Raw genomic sequence first — 25,561 nt, forward strand, 5'->3', positions numbered from 1 at the left:
TAGGTGAGCGTATGCTGACCAGTTAGGAAAAAAAACGTCCACAGTAGAGGTGGAGTTTAATCTTTACTTTGAAGCAGGAAAGGTTTCTGAGCTATGCTTTATAGAAATCATTTGCTTCTGAAATAAAGGATAATTTCAGAAGGAGCTGAAATGTGCGCTGAGAGGAGAGATTGTAACAATATAGAGAACATGTTAGCTTTACTGGAGTGAAAGGAATTCTGTGATTTGTAGGAGTGAGATAACCCAGGCCATGGATCTCAGTCAGTTGAAACCTCATAGAAAATTCCCTTCCAGATGGAAGCTTCAGAGTGTCTCCTCCTGAAACTGCCCATCACTCTCAAAAATTAAAACGTGACTCTTTGACTAAGAAAATCCATTGAAAAGAAGCTACCCTACAGAAATCTTTATATGAGCAGTTAAACATGGTAGTTACAAGGATGTTTGTCACCAGGTGGTTTCCAATAGCAAACAAAAGAAGCAACAAGCTAAATGTTTCAATAGGAGAATAGTGAAAACAGTTATAATAGACCTCCAAAATAGAATATTATCCAGACTTAATGAAATATAATGCTGACTAACATCCATAATATACGAGTATAAAGAAAAAAATAGGTTGTAGAACATTGCGCAAGAGGTAATGCCATATTTTTATATGTGTAAGTATATATGTGTGGATATGTATATTTATGTGTACATATAAATATAAATATATGGTACATGTATTTAGAAAAAAGTTTGGAAATACATGCATGAAACTGTTAACAGTGCTTCTGAGGAGTAGAATTAGGAGAATGAGGGACACTTTGATTTCTTGTGTTTAAATATTTATATATTTGAATGCTTTTACATGTGTAAATATTGTTTGTATAAATTTTTTAAAAAACAATGAAATGATAATAGCTAAATTCAGAAACATATATTTAAGCACAAAAGTTACCTTTTCTTAAATTTCAGGAGTCCATACTTGAAGAATACCTTTCAAGAGAAATGGATAAAGTTAATCTGTTTCCCTTGGATAAAAAGAATCTCAGAATTGAAAGCCCCTCATGTTTAATTTCCTAGAAAGACACCCACCTTTCCAAGCCCTCAAGGCAAGGGAGGAATCTGGAAGCCCTGACATCACAGGGTTCCTTCATACTTCTCGACTGCTTGAGGGCAAAATGTTTCAAATGAAGTGTGACTGTTATGAGTGTTTTCCTTGAAAGGAAGTGAGATTTGGTTATCAGATAATTTTCCCAAACACCCTGATGTGTGCACTTGGAGTTAAGTGTCAGTTACTCTGAATGAAGCTCTGTGGCCCAGGAGCTTGCCTTCTAAAGCTCAGCACTGTGAACGTCTGTCATCTAACGTTTGCTAGATGCCAGTTCAGTTGATTAAAGAACAATACTACTAATGATTACTTGGGTTTTTTCAAGGGGCCAAACTGCCTCACACAAAATAATATTCAACAACCAGACTGTATCACTCATTTCAGCCACTTGTTGAAATTGTTCCACGAGTTATAAGGATTAGGGAAACAGAGGGTGTGACTGGTTAAGTTCATCCATTTGCTCATTCAGTTATTCATTTATTTCTTCATTCAATTATCAACAGTAAAACATAGAAGTTAGTAGTCAGCTGGGGACCTTGGGGCAGAAACACTTGAGTTTGAATTCCTGGGCTTCCACTTATTGGTTGTAAAATCTCGGAAAGTTGCATAATTGATCCAGCCTCCATTCCTCATCTGTAAAATGGGGGCATAGTCACAAGGTTGTTGTGAGGATTTTTTTGAAGAACATTTAAGGAGCGTAGTACAGTACCTGATACGTATTGCATGCTCACCCAAAATTTGCTATTACCATTCATGAATTCATAGTCAAAAGAAATTTACTAAGTTCCTATGGTATGCCAAGTTTTGAGTCAGATTCTGAAATTTTAATATGGTTAGGGTATAATCTATTTAGGGGGTTAAGTCTAGATCAGAGGTGAATTCAGGGACTACCTGAACTTGGATGGCGGGAAAAAAATCACATCTTCATTTTTCACTAACCTCTAACTGAAATTTAACATTCCTTCAATTATTAATTTATACAAGAAATAACGGAGGTATTCACAATATATGTGGCTTTGTCACCAACAGAAATTATGGACACTTTCAAAGCATGTTATAGTTTTACAGAAATTTTGAAATTTCATTTATGCCCATCATTACTTCAAAATTATAGTTATTAGACCCACTGGTAGATCTGAGAATTGTGTTAATAATGAAGCACATACATAACTATGTCTCAAATGTTGCTTTATATTTTGAAAACTCTATAGTAGTTTAGTTGTTTTGTGCTCATATGTATTTTATTTTATGCATTTAAAAACAGTGAAATGAGTACATAACACATATTTACCTTGTCTGAGGATAACAGCACTATCCATTATAATGGAAACTGAAAACAGATCACATGTTCATCAATAGAAGAATGGATAAATCAGTAGTGGCGTATTCATACAAAGCAATACTCCCAGCAATGAGAATGAATAAACAATTGCTACATTCAGCAACATGGGCAAATCTCATAAACATAAGATTGAGAAAAAGAAACCAGACCCAAAAGGGAACATACTGGATGATTCAATTTGTATAAGTTTAAGAACTAGCTAACAAACCTCTGGAGTTAGAAGCCAAGATAGTGTTTACCCCTTTGGGGTGGGGGTGGTTGTGAGGGGTGTGTGGGGCTTTTGGGTTAGTTGATCCGGATATTAGCAATGTGAATGTGTTCACTTTGTAGAAATTCATTGAGCTATCATCATCCATAATTTGTGTACTTATAGTTGTTGCACTTCAGTGAAAATGTACTTTAAAAAGAGGGGTCCATAGGCTTCACCAGTCTGCCAAAGGATTCATGGCACAGGACAGCTTAAGAACCTCTGGCCTAGAGGGAGACACAAATCCAGAGAAACTACTATAATACAATGTTTTGTACACAGGCCATTTCTGATCCCAGTATTCTATCCTATTGACCCCTTAAGTATAACTCATATTTTTCAGACCAAAAGTCTTACTTTTTTCTTTTTTTAATGGAAAGTATGGTGACTGCAGTTGTAGGGAAAGAATTAAAAAGTACTGTGAAAGCATGGAGAAGGGAACCATTAGTTTTTCCAAGGCGGGTCAGGAAGAAATCTCATGGCGGAGGTGGTATTTGAGCAGAGCCTCAAAGGGTAAGTCGACTTCAACTGAAGGGCTTTCTGTCAAAGTTAGCATCGTCATGAAAAAATAGGAAGAAGGCTGTGTTTGTAGAACATTGAGTCGTCTGCTGGGCTGGGTCCTGGAGGAATGACTAGGGTTGCAGAGGGGCCCAAGTGGGAGAGAACCACGTATCGTGCTCCTTTCGCTGTGCTTACCCATCACCCCTACCAGGAATGGCTGTCTTGACTGCTTTTTTTCTTTGACCACTTTATTGAGGTAAGATTGACATGTGAAAAGCTGTACATGTTTCATGTATACAACTCTGTGAGTTTGGGGATAAGTATACACCATGAGTCCATCACCACCATCCATGCCATAAACATATCTATTACCTCCCAAAGTTTCCTCCTGCGTCCTTTATTATAATTGTCTTGTTTTTTTCATGGTAATAAAATTTAACATCAGCTATACCCTCTTACAGATTGTAAGTATACAAGACAGTCTTGTTAGCTATAGGAACCATGCTGTGTGGTAGAGCTCCAGAACGTATTTATCTTGCAGAGCTGAAACTTTGTACTCTTTGACTGCCACCTCCCCGTGGCCCCTTCCCCCGGCAACCACCATTCTACTCTATGCTTCCAGGAGTTTGACTAATTTAGCTTCCATGTATAAGTGAGGTCATGCTGTACTTGCCTTTCCATGTCTGGCTTATTTCATTTAGCATAATGTTCTCCAGGTCCATCTATGTCATCGCAAATGGGAGAATTTGCTCCTCTTTTTTAAGGCTTGAAAATATTCCATTGCATACATATACCACATTTTCTTTATCCGTTCATTTGTCGGCAGGCACTTAGGTTGTTTCCTTATGTTGGCTACAGAGAATAATGCTACAGTGAACGTGGGAGTGCAGGTGCTCTTCAAGATTCTGCTTTCAGTTCCTTTGGATAAATACCCAGAAATGGGATTGTTGGATCGTACAGCAGTTCAATTTTTAATTTTTTGAGGAACTGCCGTACTATTTTCCAGTGATTGTGCCAATTTACATTCCCACCATCAGTGTTTTAGGTATTAGGCTTCCCTTTTCTCTACATCCTTGCCAACACTTGTTACCTTTATTTGTTATTTTTTTTATTATTTTAGTAATAGCCATCTAACAGGTGTGAGGATATGTCATGGTGGTTTTGATTTGTGTTTCCCTGATGATTAGTGATGTTGAGCACCTTTTCATGTACCTATTTGTTGGCTACTATTGTGACTTCTAACTCCATGGAGTTTTGCTGGGTTTTGTGCTTTATTTAACATATGTATCCTTTTGTGTCTTGCTTACTCACTGGTGTGTAAGTGAAACATAATGTCATTACATGTAGTTGTAGATTGTTGCCACCTAAATTTTAAGCAGGGGAATGGCATGGGCTGACCTCTGTGTTAGAAAAATCGCTCTAACAGCTTTGAGGAGGGTCGGGGTGGAAAGACAGTAAGTCCCGTGCAGGGAGCAAGAGCAATAATCTAAATACCCTGTTTCCCCGAAAATAAGACCTAGCCAGACAATCAGCTCTAAAGTGTCTTTTGGAGCAAAAATTAATATAAGACCTGGTCTTATTATACTATATTAACTATTTTACTATATTATACTATATTATATTATATTATAGCATAGCATAGCATATTACATAAGAGCCAGCCTTATATTAATCTTTGCTCCAAAAGACGCATTAGAGCTGATTGTCTGGCTAGGTCTTATTTTCGGGGAAACACGGTAAGAAATGATGACGTCCTGACCCAGAGCTCAGGCAGTGGGAATGGAGAAGAGTTGCCCTGAGCTCTGCAGAAGCAATTCAAAACATATGTCCCATTTACAGTGTCCTTCAAACAGAAGAGAGCACTTCACCGAGTGCTCAGAACCAGAGCAACGTTAATTGATCATGGCGTTAGTTTGGGTGCTTGTCAAGATTTAAATGAAACAAGCTACATTCCTCTAAGAGTCTATTGTCATAGATGACAGAGATGAGACAGACCAACAGCCAACACAGTGTGGACTAATGAGGGGTGTCCCCCGAGGCTTTAATGACCTCAAATGGTTATTGGAGGAGTTCTGCAGTTGAGTTACTTTTCTGAAATATTTTTTGAGCAGTGGAGTTTCAACATAAAATTTAGAAAACAAAATCAGGATTGAAGAGAAAACGGGTAGAGAAGAGTTTTAGCAGAACGTTGGGAGGGATGAGGCTGCTATTGTTGTGTAGGCCAGACAGACGGGGAGATGGTGAAGCATGAAGTGAGAGCTCCTTCAGTATCTCTTATAATCTCATGCTTCTCAGACGCAGGTATGCACACCCCTGGCAGGATGTCAGCAGGAGCTCGAGTCACCCATAAAAATGGTACATCTTGCCGAGTGTTCATTTTACCCTAGGACTGGGGAGAAAGATGCCATTTACATGGAAGCAAGCAGTATGTTATGAAGTAAGATACAAATTTTATGTGAAGAGTCAAGACAAAACACAAGACTTCAAGTAATTTGCTAGCCACATGCTCTGGCCACGTGCCTTCCTTGCTGGCAGGTGGAATTTGGAGGAAAAGTTTTCAGAATCCCCATCTCTCTCACTTTGACTTGACACTCCACTCTGAGACGCTGTGACCTCCACTGAGCTCTCTTCCAGTCTGGGTGGGGTTACTCATTCAACAACCTTCCTTCCTTTTTTAATTCATTCATTCTAGTACTGTTAAGTACGGGCTTATCGTATGTCAGATCCTGAGAGATGTTTTTCTCCTGGATAATATTATAAGCTCCAAAAAGGACTGTGCCTTTAAAAAAAATTAGGGTCCTCTCAGCCTTTGTCAAACCTTGTATGTATTAAATGTTCTGTAAATATTTGTTGACATGAAATGAAATACGATCTTGCAAACACCCAGGGAGGAGTTAGGAGAAAGAGACAATAAAGGAGAAAGAAAAGGGTGAGTGTATGTGGACTAACTGCTGACCAGTATGAACTGAACCTATTGTTTCATCCACGAGCAGCTCTGGGATAGACTTTAAATTATATCCATTTTACCGCCAAGGAAATTGAGAATGAGTAGCGTAACTTGTTTGAAGTGACACCGCTAGTAAGTAAGAAGGATTCAATCCCAGCTTCGTCAGATACTAAGATTCATGGAGAGTATCTATGGAAATGTAAAATGCATGTTCCCTTTGACCCAATAATTCTAGGAATTATCCTTGTGATATTGTGATTTATAATAAGAAATATATATTTGGTCTTCATCAGTATCTGGCGCGCAGCTCCTAAAACTCTTAGAATTTCCTAAGTGATGAAACAGAGGGAGAGAAGGGAAGAAAGGAGGGAGGAAGGGAGGGAGGAGAAGAGAGAGAGACAGAGATAGAGACAGAGAGACAGAGAGACTGGTTGCCAGTGGAGCCAGCCGACCATGTGGTTAGAGGGTTGGAGCTTTTAGTCACACCTTCTGACCTCTGAGGAGAGGAGAGGGGTTGAAGATTGAGTTAAACTATCAATGGTAAATGATTTACTCAATTGTGCCTATGTAGTGAAGCCTCCATAAAACCCCAAAAGGATGGGATTTGGAGAGCTTCCAGGCTGGTGAACACATGGAGATTTGGGGAGAATGGCGCCCTCAGAGAGCATGGAAGCTCCATGCCCTTTCCCCATACTTTGCCCTATGCATCTCTTCCATCTCGCTGTTCCTGAATTATATGTTTTTATAATAAATTGATAATCTAGTAAGTAAAATGTTTCTCTGAGTTCTATAAGCTGCTCTAGCAAATTAACCAAACCCAGCCAGGGAGCCGGAACCTCCAATCTATAGCGTGTCGTCAGAAGCACAGGTGATAACCTGGTATTGTGATGACACTAAGTGGTGAGCCTTTAACCTGTGGGATCTTACCTTATCTCCAGGTCGATGGTGTTACAATTGAGTTGAGTTGTAGGACAGCCAGCTGTTGTCAGTGAATTGCTTGGTGGTGTGGGAAAAAAAAACCCACATTGTAAATTGGGTGCAGAATTGTTAATCCTGTAGGTATACTCAAATAAGTGCTCAAGGTACAAACACAAGGCTGTTCATTTCAGTGTTGATTACAATAGCACTAAACTGGAAATAATGTAAATACCCTTTATTGGTAAATTGGTTAAATAACTTAAGGAACATCCATATAGAAAGAAGCATACCTGCATATACTGATATGGAAAGCTGTTCAGGATATATTGTTAACTGAAGAAAAAAGCACGTTGTAAACCAGCATGTATTATTTGATTACATTTTATCTTCTTAAAAACAAATACGTAAATCATATCTGCATGCATGTACAGGCACCAAATATTCTGGAGGACTACATACCCAACTTGAACAGAGTTACCTCTGGGGGAGGTGATGAGAAGGGTTGCTCAGTTGGGGTTGAAGAGAGAGGCCTCTTTCTTTGCACTTGACTTCCCTTTGAATTATGTGAAAGTAAATTTTTAAACACGACTATGTATTACTTTTATAATGAAAGGAGACAAGTTAATAAAATTAAATAAAAATAAAGCCTGAGCATTTTTTAATACACCATGATGCATGGAGTAAGTAAAATCCCAACAGACGGGGGAACTGGAGGATGAGAGTTGAAGAAAAGCAGAAGGAGCTCAGAGGCTAAAGAATCAGGAAAAGGGAAATGGTGGCATAACTGAAGCTCATGCCAGGGATTTTATTTTTCTTTTTTATTGGCTTAAACGAAATCTATTGTCTCACAGTTCTGGGGGGCTAGAAGCCCAAGTTTGAGGTTTCGGCTTAGTTCCTTCTCAGGGCCTCGAGTAAGAATCTGTTCTATGCCTCTCCCGTAGCTTCTGGTGGTCTGCTGGCAATCTTGGGCATTCCTTGGCTTGTAGATCTCTGCCTACATGTCCACGTAGCTTTCTCCCTGTGTGTGTGTTGGTGCCCAAATTTCTCCTTTTTATAGGAACACCAGTCATATTGGATTAGGGACCTACCCTACTCCAGCATAACCTCATCTTAACAAATTACATCTGTTGGACCCTATTCCCAAATCAGGTCACATTCTCAGGTACTAGGGGTTAGGACTTTAACATATGAATGTTTTTGGCAGGTGTTGGGTGGGTGAGGGGAGACACAATTGCACCAATAAAAGTAGGTATAAAAGTTTTTGTGAACTATGTCATGTGCAAGGATTTGAACTTCAAGAATTTTGGTTTGTCTATTTTAGAGATGAACCGATTTTTTTCCTGTGAAATCAATACCCTAGTTTCTAAATTTTGTTCAAAATCATATTTTACACTAAGGAACTCTGGGAATACTGACAAACTTGGAAGAACATATGTATAGCGGACTGGAGATCAATATGAGCTGAGTGGAAGCTTGAGAAATTCAGGTGAATAACAAATACTTGGTCTTGGTTGGTCTTCCATTTGCTACGTACTTACGCTGCTCAGAGCTGATGCTTTTGGCAGCTTTAATGCCCTGAAATTTTGCCTATGAACTTTCACCATTATACCTGAGAAGTATAATAAGACTATTTAAAATGACTGTGCACATGCTTATAACGAACTGTCCAGGATTTTAAACATTTCCAGTATCTATTTATCCCTCTCTCTCTCTTCTGTCTCTTCTCTCTCTCTCTTTCCCTCTTTCTCTCTCTCTCTCTCTCTCTCTCTCTCTCTCTCTCTCTCTCCTAAAAAAATTTACCTGTGGTAGAATACACATGACACAACATTTACCATCTCAACCGTTTTTAAGTATACAGTTCAGTATTGTTAAGTACAGCTGTCCCTCTGTATCCATGGGTCATTGGTTCCAGGACCCCCACGGATACCAACCCTCAGATGCTCGAGTTCCTTATATGAAATGGTATAAAACAATGCATACAGCTGGCCCTCTTGCATCTGCGGATTCCCAACCATGGATGGAAAATACTGTTTTCAATCTACTGTTGGTTGAATCTGCGGATGTGACACCTGGGGGTACAGAAGGCTGACTGTATATTTACTGACAAAAATCTGCATATTAGCAGACCAGCACCGTTCAAACCCATGTTGTTGAAGGGTCAGCTATATACCTCTGTTGTTTGCAACCAAACTCCAGAACTCGCAAACTGAAACTCTGTATACATTAAACAACTCCCCATTTCTCCCTCCCCTCAGCCCCTGGCAACTACCATTCCACTGTCTGTCTCTATGACTTTGACTACTCTAGATACCTCATGTAAGTGGAATCATACAGTACTTGTCTTTTTGTGCCTGGTTTATTTTATTTAGTATAATGTCTTCAAGATTCATTTATATTGTAGCATGTGTCAGAATTTCCTTCCTTTTAAAGACTGAATGATATTCCATTTTATATATATCATATTTTGTTTATTTATTCATCCACCAGTGGACACTTGAGTTACTTCCAGCTTTTGGCTACTGTGAATAATGCTGCTATGAACACAGCTTCACAAGTATCTCTTTGAGACCCTCCTTTCAGTTCTTTTGGCTATATACCCAGAAGTGAGATTGCTTAATTGTATATACATAATTCTTTTTTGATCATTTGAGGACCGGCCATACTCTTATAAGGCTTTTTATCTGTGATATACTTACTCAAAAAGGTAGAAGGCAAGAGGGTGGATGTTTCTCGATAATATATATTACACAAAACCCAAGAAAGTAGACTTACCATCAGTAGAATCAAGAGATTTTTGTTTTTTTAAAGAACTCTATGACACCGAAAGCAAGTACAGGAGCCTGCTTTGGACTGCTGCCCTGAGAAGTGGAGAAGGAACACGAATTGCTGACTAAACTGCTTAAGGACCTAAGTATTTTCTACTGGGAAATATTTATCTGTTTGGTGGAGTTGCAAGTTCTGGGGAGTGCCCTCATTAGAAAACAGCTGATGATTCCAGGAAAACTTGGAAAAATCACCATGGTGATACAGAGTGACCCATTTAAAGGGTAAAGCCTATTGTGAATTGAACTTCAAAAGATGCCTGTATAGAAGCTTCTCTTTCATTTCTCACTAGACATAAGATGTGAACTGAAGTAGCATTATTATTATTATTAGCTTCGCTCTTGCAGTCTGATGTACTGGGGAGGACCCTGAGATGCCTTCAGATTCTACTCCTGACTTGGCTGCTCCTTAGCAGCAAGACTTGGAGCAATCACTTAACCTCACTGGCCTCAGGCGGTTGACCTAAAGAGCCTCTAAAGTCCCCTTAGTTTGTGGATTTACTTCTATGCATGTATATAATTGCTAGAGCTCTTTTTTGCTTGCTACTCCTTTGCTCTGGAACTTGGCTGTCCAGCAAACTCACCTAATCAGACACAGCAGAAAATGAGGAAATAGGTCAAAAGGTGCTGAATGGACAAACAGAACATCAGAGTCCGTGTGCTAAAGCTCCTTCACCGTACTGCTTTCCTTGGACCTCAGATGCATGGGGTTGCATTAATCACTCTTGTGGGTTCACATTGTCTTTCATCAATAGTTTGGATAAGGTCCCCCTCTGTTTCATCTTTAATATTTTCTTCTCCTTCATTTCCCATACCTTTTCTCATTTCCAGGCACCATGCTTGGTGGTATAAATGGACAATTGTATTTCATTAATGACAATGCTATGAGGTAGATAGTGGTGTTACCCCCATTTTTCATATGGGGGAACCACAGCTTAGGGAGATTCAGGGACAGAGGCAGAATGCCAACACAGCTAGACAGACCCAGAATCCACACTCCTAAACACTCCACCAACTAATCAAGAAAACTTGTTTAAAACACAAGTTGACTCCAAGTTATTCTGGTCTGTAAGAACCTCCCCTCTCCCCCATTCCATTCTTAAAAATGAAATGTTAACAGATCTATTTTGAGGCACTTTGATTCTCCTCATTCATCTCTGCAGAGCTTCACCCCCAGGGGCAGTTTTCTAAACCTGGGATCTATCTCTTTGGATTTTCTTTTCTTTTGTCCCATGTTTCTCACAAAACTTGGAGTTATCATTGTCAACTTAGGCCTTGACTTGATTGCTTGCTGGGGACATAATTGGAAGGATATAAAATAGCATTTCCCTTCCTTAAACAGGATACCTTTCCACTCACTTTGTTCTCTTTCTGCATCTCATTTATAAGGTGATTGTTAAAGGGCAGAATATGCTCTTGAAGTCATGTTTGTCCCCTGGATGGATGAAGAGTATAGGGATTTATAGTCGAATGGAGTGCATGTTACCTTTCAGGTAAATCCATCCCAAACTGATGGTTAGCTAAGGTGATGGCCATTTGACATTCCTGGCATTCTTAGCACAACTGATAAGTAATGGGACAATACTGTGAACATTTTGTTTGTGAGCCTGATGGTCAGAGGATTGACAGTCCTGGGGATAGGGAGATGCAGGGACAAGAGAAGTTAAGGGCTTGATTGACTAGGAAGATTCTTCCCATAGGAATCTGAAGATGGATTACCAGGATCATAGCTGAGAAATTAGTTAGAAATAATGATGATGATGATGATGATGATGATGATGATGATGATGTCAATCTCTGTTGAGGGCTTACTATGTATATATCGGACCCTTTATATGCATTATTTTATATGCATTGCCTTATTGTTTTATATGCATTATCTTATTTAATCTTCCCAACGACTTTTGATAGGTACTATTAGGGAGACCTGAAATAGAGACTATCACAATCTCCATTTTATAGTGGGGGAAATTGAGGCTTAGAGAGGTAAAGTAATTTTTTTTAAGATCCCATAGCCAGCTATGACTCATTGGTCTATCTTTTTAACCACCACACACAGCCAGTGAGCTTTGGATCCAAGGGATAATATGAGGATAGACTGGGAGAATGCGTTTTGAAGGGGGTGATTGAGAAGGTGTACAGGGGGACTGCGTGAAGAGCCCAGGTCTAGTTGAGTGGTTCAGAATTTCACCCAGGTAGGGAGAGAGAGCATCCAAGGGTGGTCCTCCTGATTGGTGCCGAGCATCCATGAATCCAGGCCACGGCCACACCCTGTCCTTAGAATTATTAATTCACTATCTTCTTCCTAATTTTAAGGCCCAGTTACTATATAATTTGGATATAACAGCCAAAGATAATATTCTACTTGAAACAATTATCATATTTTATGTTGGATAGGCTGATTGAGTAACAGACTTCTTTCTTCAAGAGAGCATTTTATTCTGTTAATTGTAGAAAGTCCTTGCAGAGACATCTTTGCAAAAGACTGATTCAAACACTTCCCCTAAGAGAGGAAGGGTCTAAGAATTCCTAGACCTTGCAAGAAAATCATGTATCCTCAGCACTAAATTCATTTAGAGTCTCAACAGAGCATTCTAATTCAGTTTTTATGAAATGTCTTTTATTTTGTACTTGATTCCTCTTTAACAAGTGAGTCATTGATTTTCAAAAGGTTTCAAATGTATCCAGAATCATTTTTTTGTTTGTTTTTTGTTTTGAACAGTCACTCAGAAGCCAAAACCAGTAACCCTGTCCTCTCTCTCTGCTGCTTTGTTGTAAAGATAGCTTTCTTCTATATGGATCACAATAGTTCCTTTGACAAGAATGAACAACCCTTAACCAGCTAAGTTGTTGACCCTTGTGGAAGAAGTGCCTAACAGGTCTTTCTAAAATGTTGCCCAGCAATTATGTTTTAACACTTGTATGCTAGTTCCCAGAAGGTCTGAAAGTAACAATAAAATGAAAAGGGAACTTGAGGGACAATCTGAGTTCACTTTGTGATTTATGAGGTATTCTAATCTGGAGGCCTTTGAAAGCCTTTCCATGTAAGTTTAAGTAGGGAAGCCGACTGGAGCCCCGTCATAAAACCGTGGTTGGGTACAATAAACCCCAGAGGACTAGTCAAAGACGATTCACTTGATGCCAAATTCTTTTCTATCATCCAAGAGTGGCCAATGAGACCAACGGTGGGAGTGAGAATTCACCAGGGTTTTCAACAAAACATTCCAATAAATTAAAAAACAAACAACCTTTGTTAGAATGGAAAAAAGTGTTTGCTAACGCTGGCTGGTTAGAGCGCCCTCATGTGTCTCAGCAAGGTAGTATCATTTTAGGGCTCTCAAAGGGCAGAAAATACTCTCTAATCACTCCACCGTCACCACTTAATGGCATTCTTTTCCTTCTCATTTGTTTCTAGGGCTGCAAGTGAAGCTCCTTCTTCTTTAGGTGTTAGAATTTCCAGTGTGGTAATTATTTGTATCAGAGGCTGTAGGCATAAACTATCTCATTTTCCAGGGTTCGATAAATGCTTGCTGAATTAGTGCTCTTCTAAATTTCAATTCCTGCCCCAAGGTGAAAATAACCCAAGTGTCCATCATCAGATGAATCAATAAATAAGTAGTGGTAACCCACACAATGGAATACTACTTATAACAAATAGGAAGAAACTACGGATATATGCAACAAAGACCTACATATTATTATAAGATTCTATTTGTGTGACATTCTGAAATTCACACATAGATCAGTTGGTAGCCAAGGGCTAGGGGGAAGGGAGTGTGATTGGCTGCAAAGGGGTACAAGGGAACTTTTTAGGGAGTTGAAAATGGTCTATATCTTATTTGATGTTGGTTGCCTGACATTAGTGAAAACTCACAGAACTGGCCTTGGTGGTATGATGTTTGGTATAGCTGCCCTCCAAAACTCATTGAAGTGTACACTCCAAAAAAAGTGAAATTTACTGAATATAAACTATTCCTCAATAAGCCTCACATAAACGTTTTCAATTCCTTAGAGGATCACCATGGACTTCTTCCAAAGGACAAGTCCCCAGCCCTCTGGCTTAGCCTCTTGGCCTCCTTTCTTCTGCCCATCTGAAAAAGACACCTTGATGAACTCTTGTGAGAGTCTGCAAGTTCCAGCTCAATTCAAAGGCCTAATGGGGCCAGACCGCATTCCAAACAGTGCGCTCCCTGAGTCTGCCATTGTGCCCGAGACGGTGTGCGCAGTGACACGGAGACTCCCTGGCATTTGGATATTGAAAAAGAAAACATCAAAGTTCCAGGCCAGTGCCAGCCCTGCTACCAACAAATGGGAACCCCTTGAGGGGAAATGAGATCTGGGCTCTGAAGACAAATTTATGCTGTCAGTTTGCCGGCTTCCTTCCGTGACGGACAACAACTAGTTGTTCTGGTCAGAAGCTGTGCCTTGAGCAAACCATCCATTAACCATGAGACTGAATGTTCCACCCCAGACAGTCCCCAACATCTCATTCTGGAAAATCGCTTCACTTCAGTGGCTCCCAAAATGTTTTGCACATACTCATCCGCAACAATGGTGACGCACAAATGTGGATCCAGGCCAGTGGTTCTTAAACTTTGCTGGGCTTGACAGTCACCTTAACTTGCTAAGAGAGTAAATCTTAAGAGTTCTTACCCCACCCTCAAAAGGTAACTATGTGAAGTGACGGATGTGTTAATTAATTTGATTGTGGTAATCATTTCACAATGTATCCATATATATTAAATCATCACATTGTATAACTTAAAAAAATCACATTGTACAACCTAAATACATGTAATTTTTATTTATTTCAATGAAGCTGGGGGGAAAAAAAAGAATCACCTAAGGAGGAGTATATTTTCTAAATGCCAGTTCCTGGACCCCACTCATACCTGAGCTATGAGAGCAGTAGATCTGAGAGTAGTCCCTGAAAACTGCATTTTAAATAAGCCCTCAGATCATTCAGATGGTAGGAAGTCCTAAGGGCTACACTTTAATAAATGATGATCTAGGCCTAGAAAAACTCTTATGTATAGGCGTTTGTTTTCACTTGAGAAAGTTGAGCAATTTACTCACTGGAAATGTTTGACCTACCAAGTGGTGAATAGCACAGAGGTTAAGAGTGGGGCTCTGGAGTGGGGTTCCTAGGTTCAAAGCCCACCTCTGTCTGTTATTACCCAGGAAGCCTTAGACAGGCTACTTAATCTCTAAAGCATGTGTGTAAGAGGGGGTAAGATCGAATGAGCCAACACTTATAGCACTCAAATAGTACCAGTAAGCATTAGATAAACATCCATTATCATTCTGTCCAGATCAATAAAGACTGAGGGGAATATTGCAAACCATGAACAAAGAGAGTTACTTCAAAGAGCTTTTCATTTAAAGCTTGCACATCTCCAAATACTTCAAATGGTAGAGGGAAATATAACCACTTTGTGGATGCCCAGTTTCCTACATTCCTAATTTCTTGGCCCTGTTTTAAATATTTAAAATATACGCTGAAAACAAAATAAGCTGAACTTAGCAGTACCCTTCTTGTTTGATTAAGGAGCTCAAGACTCACATAGACTAGCTTGTTTAACTCGACAAGTTATGTATAATCTTTGGTGATTCCTAAACAGAGATGCAAATCAGAATCATGTGTAGAGCTCTTGAAAAGTAGATTTTGACTCAGCAGAAATTGGGGCGGGGCCCAGGGAATCTGAATTCCTAACACGTTCTCTCCATGATTAGGCTATCCAGTTCAGGTAGAGAACTACTGTTACTGGAAAAGGCTAGGATAATCCACCTTGTTTTGTATAGCTTAAGAAACAGAGATGAAACATGTTAAATTACTTTGCCAAGGTCATTCAGCGAATCGTTTACAGAGGCAGGAGTTGGATTTGGGTCAGTAAATCTAAGGCCAAAATCCTCTCCATTCCATCTTAGACTGTAGAAAGAAGCTACTTGTATAGAGTAGGATAAGCACAGGAAATTTTCATTCTCTCATTTGCTTATGAAATGATACTCTGATTGAATTCATAGAAGCTCTAAGTTAGAACTGCTGATCTGGATTCTGAATTCCTTTCAGATTCTACCTTTTATCCTCTTGCTCACACAACCTCATTTACTGATTATTCCCATTAAATCCCTGGAAGTGTAAAGGACAGATGGCTCATGGGGCACCTGGAACAAATCCTGATGGGAAATATGACCATGAACTTGAAGATGTGTTCTTCTTCTCTATTCTTAGAGCATAAGAAACTCCACGGACCACAGTTTCATCATGAACAATCCAAGATCAACTAGCACATAAAGCCAGGAAAACAAAGATCCCATAAGATATGATCCTGAGAATATTATCCTGTAAATCATCAACTAACAAATCACTGGGACAGGAATCAAGAGAATATCCAAAAGGCCATTCTAGTGGCTGAAGGCAGTGGTATTTTGGTGGCCTCTACTCTGCGTTGAGGTTTTTGCGGATTCCCTTTTCATCTTGGGACATGTGTGTGACCTCTGAAGTCCCTCAGAAACCATTTTCTTTAATGTATTATCAGAGAAGAAAATCTGTCAAATTAAAGCCTGCAGTGGGAAGGGGGGTGGCCACCAATCAAGTGAAATCATTCCACTGAACTTGAGCCAGAGAACCAAACTGGGGCAGTATCATTTTGCTTACAAAAATGGCCCAGCAGGCTGGAATCCCTGCCTGCAGACCTTCACACATCACCAACCTCTTGCTAATAAAACAGACCCCTTTATTTAGTTACTTCTTGGCACCCACTGGCTGCTTTCCTTTCAGATTTTCTGTTGCCCATATTTTAATATCCTGCCTTTGCATTCTCCTCCTGCTCTTGTTAAAATACTGTTTCTTTCTTTCTTTCTTTCTTTCTTTTTTTAAAGATCCCTTTTAATCAGATAGCTCCTGCTGGCATGAGCTGTCAGAGGTATTCATTTCAGTGGACTCTGGCCTTATGCTGCATTACCTTGGTAACAAGATTTAGAGGCAAAGGCCCGGCCTTGAACTTGTCAGAGTCTCCAACGACGTGAACAGAGCACATATTACTCTCTAACATATCAAGTTGTCATGCCAACCGCTAACAATAAAATCCATCTCTCTCTTCTAAGGTTTTAATTCAGTAACTTTTCAAATTGGTTCCTTCTGTAATTCAGTTGGTCTGGGAAGGTAATATATGAATGTGTGTGTGTGTGCATGTGTGTGTTTAGCCCCTCACTAATGACCTTCCACTAAATGACTGGAGATTGGAAATATAATTTAGGTCAAAAGTTCATCAATAAGCCAAGTGCTGGATCTAACAAAAGGAGCCTGCCATTTTGGAAATCCTGACTAAGATGGAACTAAACAAAATCTTGAGAGCTGAACTCTGCCCTCAAACGTATATGTACATGGCTTCCATCAGCACAGCTGTGTAGCACATTCGATACCCAGAGTAATTACACCCCCATACTTATTTAGAACTCCTTTAATTAGAGAGTACAACCGACATTTCATTTACCTCTAAATGAGAAAGCTTTGTAGGAACCCATCTCCTTAGAAAGCCTCTTAAACCTCCAAGGACATTCAGACAAGGTATTGCGTGGATCTAGGGGCCAGAAGTAACGTGTGGAGGGACGGGGAGGGTCAGGGTTTCTCAAACTTATTTGTTTCAATACTTCCTTATCATTGTGCCAACTGTACAATTATTTACTTGTTGTTTTTCTCCTTTAATCAACTTATTTAAATATGTAAATTTAGAAGGGTAACTTTATATCATGGACCTGATAGTCTGTTCTTTTAGGCCTTCTGCCACTGGGTCCATGGTTATTTCTTAGCTTTCCATAAATAGCACGTAGCAGGTTGACGATGTGCTTGGCACCACTGAAAGTACGTTTTACTTACTAACTCATCTGATCCTCACCACCACCACAACCTGCGGAGGCAGGTGACTGTTTTTGTCATCCCAGCTTCATAGCTGAAGAAGCAGAGACACAGAGGAGTTAGGCAGCGTGTCCATAGCCCCACAGCTAGTAGGTGTCAGGACTGCGGGTCAAACCGAGCAGTCTGGTGCCAGAGTCTCAACCCCATGTACCGCTTCATTGGGTTCTGATTGACTGTTGGAGCCTCTTTGCAAAGTTTTAGGTAGGAAGCACTGATTACCTAAAAATCACAAACTTTCTGAAGGCAGGGACCATATCTAATACTTCTATCTCTTCCTTAGTGTCTAGTTGAGTGTCTTTCACATAATAGTTACTAAGAAATATGGTTAGCGTGTTAGAGAGGGATCCAGGAGAACCCTAGAATATCAAATTCAAGGCCACTGAGAAAATACAGTTTTTGTTTAAGTTGGAACAATGGAAGCTATCGTCACCTCCAGTCCACAGGTACATAGAAAATTCTTCTGGAGACCAAACTCATTGAGAACAGAGGCCATATTTCACGGGGTGGATATTCTGTTGGCCCCACCAGAGACACTTTCCATGCTTTTCCACTGTGCTCTCTGCCCAGGACACCTGGCTTTTGCACACTGCACCAACTGGGCTCTCTGGCCTCTGGCTTTGCATTGGGTTGGGAGGCACTGACCGGTGAATGAGAGAAAGGTTGCGGTGTTTATTCCCTAGCTTGCACCTTCCAAGGCACCGTTTGGTAATGTTTGCTTCCCTCTACCAAAGACTAGTGGTTCCATTTGGCAGCTGTCTCCTACAGCTTCAGCTCTTGCTGGGATGGTAAGAGTGCTCTGCTAGTACAACCGTGTTTCCCCAAAAATAAGACCTAGTTGGACAATCAGCTCTAATGTATCTTTTGGAGCAAAAACTAATGTAAGACCCGGTCTTATTTTACTGTAAGACTGGGTCTTATATGATACAAGACCGGGTCTTATATTAATTATTGCTCCAAAAGACACATTAGAGCTGATTGTCCAACTAGGTCTTATTTTCAGAGATACATGTTAGTGCCAGGGTGCGTCACCATTCTTTGCTAGTGTCCTGTAACTGACTGAGATTTTATTAATAGTCCCTCCAATAAATATATCATTTGTCTCCTGACAGGATCCTGGCTCTTTCCCCCAGCATCTGGTCTAGTGCTTCTTATATAAGAATCACCTACAGACCTTGTTAAAAATGCAGATTCTGACTCAGAGGACTGAGGTGGGCCCTGAAATTCTGCATTTCTAATGAGCCCCCACGTAACGGGGTGCTCCTCAGGCCGTACTTTCAGCAGCAGAACTTGAATAGATGGTCTGTAGTTGCCACTCGGTAGGTATTTTACATTGAATAAAAGAATGATTAAATGAATGACTTGGGGGCAACGCTGCATTGGTCAACACTGGTGAAGGTGGCCATGCGCTTGCTATCCCTTCCTTGTAATAACTTGCCCCCGAGGTCCCAGTGTGGCTGCAGCAGACCCACCTGGTCACTCCATGAAGCTCATGGCTGGCTGGACATCCTTATCTCTGTCTTTTTCATTGCCAGAGCTACCCTGGTGATTCTCATCATCCCTGGTTAATACTGTTTATTAAAAATAGCAACTAGCACAACTAACCTCCAACAAATTGAATTGACACACAGGAATATTTTTTTCTTCAAAGATAAAAGTAAAGCTGATTTATTTTCAACATCAGAATTGTACCCCCAAGGGACAATCCTTGCTGAGTGAAAGATGGTAGAGAAATTCATGGTTTGCCAAACAGTAAGTCTTATTTGCTCAGATTCTGTATAGTCTTGTACAAACAGGTTCTATGGGCAAAAGCAAAGTCAAACTCTAAGAGATCATTCAAAACAAGGCTTAGCTCAAGGCAAAATACACTTAACTGTAAGTAGATCAAGCTCTCAGGAGATCTGAATTCCTTTTTTTTTTTTATTTTTAAGATGTTATTGGGGAAGGGGAACAGGACTTTATTGGGGAACAGTGTGTACTTCCAGGACTTTTTTCCAAGTCAAGTTGTTGTCCTTTCAATCTTAGTTGTGGAGGGTGCTGTTCAGCTTAAAGTTGTTGTCCTGAATTCAGTCTTAGTTGTGGAGGGTGCAGCTCAGCTCCAGGTCCAGTTGCCGTTGCTAGTTGCAGGGGGCACAGCCCACCATCCCTTGCGGGAGTCGAACCGGCAACCTTGTGGTTGAGAGGGCATGCTCCAACCAACTGAGCCATCCGGGAGCTCAGCGGCAGCTCAGCTCAAGGTGCCGTGTTCAATTTTAGTTGCAGGGGGCACTGCCCACCATCCCTTGCGGGAGTCGAGGAATTGAACTGGCAACCTTGTGGTTGAGAGAGAGCCCACTGGCCCATGTGGGAATCGAACCGGCAGCCTTCGGAGTTAGGAGCACGGAGCTCTAACCGCCTGAGCCACCGGGCCGGCCCTGAATTCCTTTTTACGTTTATCTTAGCAACACATACTTTTTGAAGACCTACTAGGTGCAGGATACTGTGTCTGTTTGCAGGCCACGATTATGTAAAATCTTACTAATTTAGAATCTGAGTAAATTGAATATTGTGATAATTCAGGCAGATGCTAATCTGTGTTTGACTATTTCCCTAACCATGCAAAAGGATTTACTACGCCCATTTATAAGCCAATAAGTTTGTAAAAATCACTTAAAGAACAAATGATTTTCAGGACATCTCAAGTATTTAAGAAAGGCACATTTAGATTTTGACCATGGAGTTACTAATTGATTAATAATGTTATTGTTGTGCCAATTAAAAACATTCTTCTAAATGCAATGTGATATATAGATTATATCCTTGAGTAAGAAGGCATGAAATCTAAATAAAGTGTTGCATTTAGTAGTAATAACAATGTTAATAGTTATAGTTAATGGTAATAGTAATGTGCCAATGTTGGCTTTTCAGTTTCGGTAAATGTACCACAGTAATGTAAGATGTCAACATTAAAGAAATCTGGGTGAAGGTTATATGGAATTCTCTTAACTGTTTTCTGCAATCTTTCCATAAATGTGAAGTTATTCCAAAATTTGTAAGTTTATTTTAAAAATCTTGCACATTCATGAAGTCCAGTTCTCCAAGAACTCCTAGTAGCAACAACAGAAGCTATTTATTGAACTCAAACTCTGGTTAGCACAATGTCAAGTGCCCTACACATGAATGGTTAGTTATCCTCATTTTACAGATAAGGAAAATGTGGTTCAGAGTGATTAAGCAACTTGCTCAAAGATATGCAGATAAAAACTGATGGGGCCGTCCCAGTGACTCAGGCGGTTAGAGCTCCATGCTCCTAACTCCGAAGGCTGCCGGTTAGATTCCCACATGGGCCAGTGGGCTCTCAACCACAAGGTTGCCGGTTCAACTCCTCGAGTCCCGCAAGGGATGGTGGGCTCTGCCCCCTGCAACTAAGATTGAACATGGCACCTTGAGCTGAGCTGCCACTGAGCTCCCAGATGGCTCAGTTGGTTGGAGCGCATCCTCTCAACCTCAAGGTTGCTGGTTTGACTCCCCAAGGGATGGTGGACTGTGCCCCCTGCAACTAGCAACAGCAACTGGACCTGGAGCTGAGCTGCGCCCCCCACAACTAAGACTGAAAGGACAACAACTTTAAGCTGAACAGCACCCTCCACAACTAAGATTGAAAGGACAACAACTTGACTTGGAAAAAAAAGTCCTGGGAGTACACACTGTTCCCCAATAAAGTCCTGTACCCCTTCCCCAATAAAAAACAAAAAAAAACAAAAACAAAAAAACTAAAAAAACACACCAAAAAAACTGATGGAGTCAGGATGTGACAAAATCTCTCTAATCCCCAAAGCCTGAGCTCTGAGCAATTCCACAACTCCACTGGTTTGCCTCTCTTAGTTTGAGTTCCTCTGTGTAAAAGAGAGTTATCATTTGTTCACATTGGCATTCATCTTTCATTAGAGTTGGTGAAACATATGAACCCAATTATTTGCACTGCACCTTTAAGTAAACCTGAATATCATTTTGAAAGTAACCAAGTTTGACACAAGGTCAACTCCTCTACCTTTCTGTTTGTTAAATTGGCCTCTAAGTTTTCCTGGAGGAGGGTATGGGGAAGAGAGGCATCTATTCCTCTGAAAGCTTGGAGTGCTTTCAGAGCTAAGCCACTAGCCCTTCCCCCTTGGCTCCTGTCTTCTCTTGCCTATCATGTGCTCACCTTGGGATGCTGGGCCTGATGCCCGTGACTCTCCCAGCACTTTTTAGTCAGGCTTTCACCATGGATGGCTCACTTAGAAACGGAAAAAGGTAGCATGCTGCAGCATGGTTTGTAGTTCAGGGTCAAGAATGCCAGCTCTATATGCAGAGTTAACTGGCTCCCTTAACACAGTTATTAGAGGGGCACTAGAATAGTCTGTGTCTCCAAATATCACTCCTGCTAGTCCAAGTATTTAATCCATTTAAAACTGTTTCTTTACCTACATTTTTCTGAACACCAAGAAGGGGAAAATAGTACAGAGTGACATTTCTATAAGCCCCACTACTTTCTAATGGACTTTGTGATCACATAATTAATGTTAAATGCAGCATGTGGACTTTTGTCTTGGGCATACCTTCTTCTCACAGCACTTCACACCCCTTGGCTCATTCCATGGGTCTCTACATCCCATCTGGAATTTGGCCTGGTTTAACCCATCACTCATTCACTTGTGAAGGGATAACAATGATTACACAGCTGAGGATCCATCCTTTCTCCTCTCTTGACAACCAGAGTGGATTGTGTATTTGTGAATCATTCTGCCCTTTGTGAAAGACTCTATCATTGCAGGATGAATGGTTCTTTGGGCTTTCTTGATGCAGACTCCGAAGGCAATGGGAAGAGGAGCAAAAGCCAAAAGAGGAGCAAAAATTAACCAGCAAGAAAGAGTTTGGGAAAGATTGCGGGGTGGGACAGTTTTAGTGAAAGAAACACAAGAATAGGGCAAAGTCCATTAGAAAGAAGTGGGGCTTATAGAAATGTCACTCTGTACTATTTTTCCCTTCTTGGTGTTCAGAAAAATGTAGGTAAAGAAACAGTTTTAAATGGATTAAATACTTGGACGTAAGACCTGAAACCATAAAACTCTTAGAAGAAAACACAGAGGGTAAGCTTCTTGATGTTGATCTTGGCAATGATTTTTTTTGTATTTGAAACCAAAAGTAAAGGCAACAAAAACAAAAATAAACAAGTGGGGCTACATCAAAATAAAGCTTCTGCACAGCACAGGAAACCATCAACAAAATGAAAAGGTGACCTACAGAATGATAGAAAATATTTTTGTAAATCATATCTGATAAGGGGTTAATATGCAAAACATACAAAGAACTGACGCAACTCAATAGCAAAAAAACAACAACAATTGATTAATAAATGGACAGAGGAAAAAAAAGATATTTTTCCAAAGACATACAAATGGCTAACAAATACATGAAAAGGTGCTCAATATCACTGATTAGCAGGGAAATGAAAATCAAAACCACAATGAGATAGCACCTCACAACTTAGAATGGCTGTCATAAAAAAGACAAGAGATAAGTGTAGGCAAGGATATGAAGATAAGGGAACCTTTGTGCACTCTTGGTAGAAATGTATATTGGTGCAGCCACTCAAAAATTAAAATTAGAACTACCAGATGATCCAGCAATCCCTCTTCTGGATATATTTCTGAAGGAAACAAAATCACTATCTAGAAAATATATCTGCACCCCCATGTTCATTGCAGTATTATATATAATAGTCAAGATTGGAAACAACCTAAGTGTCTGTCAGCAGATGAATGGATAAAGAAAATGTGTATATATACTCGTATGATGGAATATTATTTAGCCATAAAAAGAAGGAACGCCTGCCATTTGTGACATGGATAGACCTTTAGGGCATTATACTAAGTGAGATAAGTCAGAGAAAGACAAATACTGTATGATCTCACTTATATGTGGAATATAATAAACCTGAACTTGTAGAAACATATTCGTGCTTGCCAAAAGTGGGGTGTGGGGGTGAAGGTGATCAAAAGGTACAAAGTTCCAGTTATAAGGTAAATAACTTCTAGGGATGTAAATTACAACATAGTGATTATAGCTAACAATACTGTATTATATATTTTAAAATTGCTAAAAGAATAGATCTTAAAAGTTCTCACCACAGGAAAAAATTGTAACTTTGTGAGGTGATGGATGTTGACTAAACTTACGGTGGTGATTATTTTGCAATATAATATATCAATTAGTTAGGTCGTACACCTTAAACTAACACAATGTCGCATCTCAATAAAACTGGAAAAATCATTCTGAAAAAGCTTAACTTTAGGGTGATGGATTTCTAAAAATTCTTAGTGGTCCAAAGCCAAGAGTCCTTAATCTGTGACTGGACTTTGCCTAGAAGAAACAGTTCACTAGATGACAGTGAACAAATGAGAGATGTAAAAACCAAAAACATCACGAGACTTCGCATTGAGTCAGTGGCTGCTAACAGAATGAAAAAGAAAAAGTGAGACTTTAAGTTCCTTCCGGTGGCAGCAAACCCTATGAAATAGCCTCGACCCACCCACCCCTCAATTCAAACCTGAATCTGACCTCAGACATAATTTCCAATTTTTAGGAAATACAGGAGTTAGGAAGGAGTGAGACGATTATGTTACACTGGGCCACAGAGACATAATCAGCAAAATGCAGACTGAAGGGAACTCTGAAAGAAAGACATTTCTTCAACAAATAACTTGCAAGGGGTGGGGGGAAGGAAAAATGGAGGTAGATTTTTTTAAAAAGCTATTGCAATATGTAGATCTTATCTAGATCCTGATTCAAATAATCTGTTAAAAGAAAGTAGACATCCACGAGACCATTGGCAATTGGAACACTTGTTGGATATTTGGTGATGTTTAAGGAATTAGTGTTGATTTTTTAGGGGCGGTAATGGTATTACAGTTTTGTTTTTTTAAAAACCCTTTATCTTTTAGAGATACATGCTGAAATACTTAGAGATGAAATGCTATGAAATACTTAGAGATACTAGTATTTGCTTCAAATAATACTGGGGGGAGGTACAGGGAAATTGGCCACGAGTTGATAATAGTTGAAAATGAAATGAAAATACTCTGAGGCTGGACCACAAAGCACCCAACTTCAGTAAGATGCACGTACTCACCACCAGCCTTCTCTCCCCACCAGCCACCACTCCCCTCCCATCACCTCAGGTTTCTGCAGCTAATACCCTGCTGAGCTCTGCCTGAGTCTTCACTGATCTCCCCACTGCCAAAGTCAGTGCACACTTCCAGCCCTTACTCACCTAGCCTCTCAGCAGCATTTGTCTGTGCCAACTGTCTATTATCCCAGGACCTGATAATTTCTTGGGTCCAAGGCTCTAGGGGCCTTCTATTCATTATTTATTTAATCTTCACAACTTCAGGAGAGGTTTGCTTTCCCACCCCACCCTCAGTTTTGCTAAATGAGGAAACTGGCTCAGAGATATTAGTAACTTATCTAAGTTCTTAGAGCTAGTGACAGAAGTAGGGCTGAAGCCCAGAAGCATTTGACTCTGAAATGTTTGTTATTATTGTTTAATAGTTTAATAAATCATTATTGTATAAATATTTTATTATAAAATGTTAATTATAATACTGCAATTATTAAATTATTATTATTTGTTAGTATTATGCCAGTGGCTCCAGCTTTTAGGTGTCATGAGCTAAATAAAATTTTAAAACATTTTTGAGGCTCTAATATCAGGCTGCCAAATGTGTGTGTGTGTGTGTGTGTGTGTGTGTGTGTGTGTGT

The 25,561-nt window shown here is 40.0% G+C and overlaps 2 long non-coding RNA genes across 5 annotated transcripts in view; one reads left to right on the top strand and one right to left on the bottom strand.

Moving 5' to 3' along the window:
- LOC141572895 (uncharacterized) overlaps positions 1-25,561 on the top strand; it is a 42,505-nt gene that overhangs the window by 12,965 nt on the left and 3,979 nt on the right. The window contains exon 3 of one of the 4 annotated variants that reach the window (XR_016018885.1): positions 13,880-16,091. The exons of the other annotated variants lie outside the window; for them this stretch is intronic. This is a non-coding gene — a long non-coding RNA (uncharacterized LOC141572895). Of the gene's footprint in view, positions 1-13,879; positions 16,092-25,561 lie in introns of those variants that run through there. 4 annotated transcript variants of the gene reach the window in all.
- The window catches only part of LOC141572894 (uncharacterized), a 30,599-nt gene continuing 9,884 nt past the window's right edge, over positions 4,847-25,561 (bottom strand). Inside the window, exons 2-3 of the long non-coding RNA XR_016018884.1 lie at positions 7,055-7,123; positions 4,847-5,563 (exon numbers count right to left, since the gene is read on the bottom strand). This is a non-coding gene — a long non-coding RNA (uncharacterized LOC141572894). The remainder of the gene's footprint in view (positions 5,564-7,054; positions 7,124-25,561) is intronic.

Source organism: Rhinolophus sinicus, chromosome 15, assembly GCF_057876585.1.
Source record: "Rhinolophus sinicus isolate RSI-liver-muscle chromosome 15, RSI-T2T, whole genome shotgun sequence".
NCBI lineage: Eukaryota > Metazoa > Chordata > Mammalia > Chiroptera > Rhinolophidae > Rhinolophus > Rhinolophus sinicus.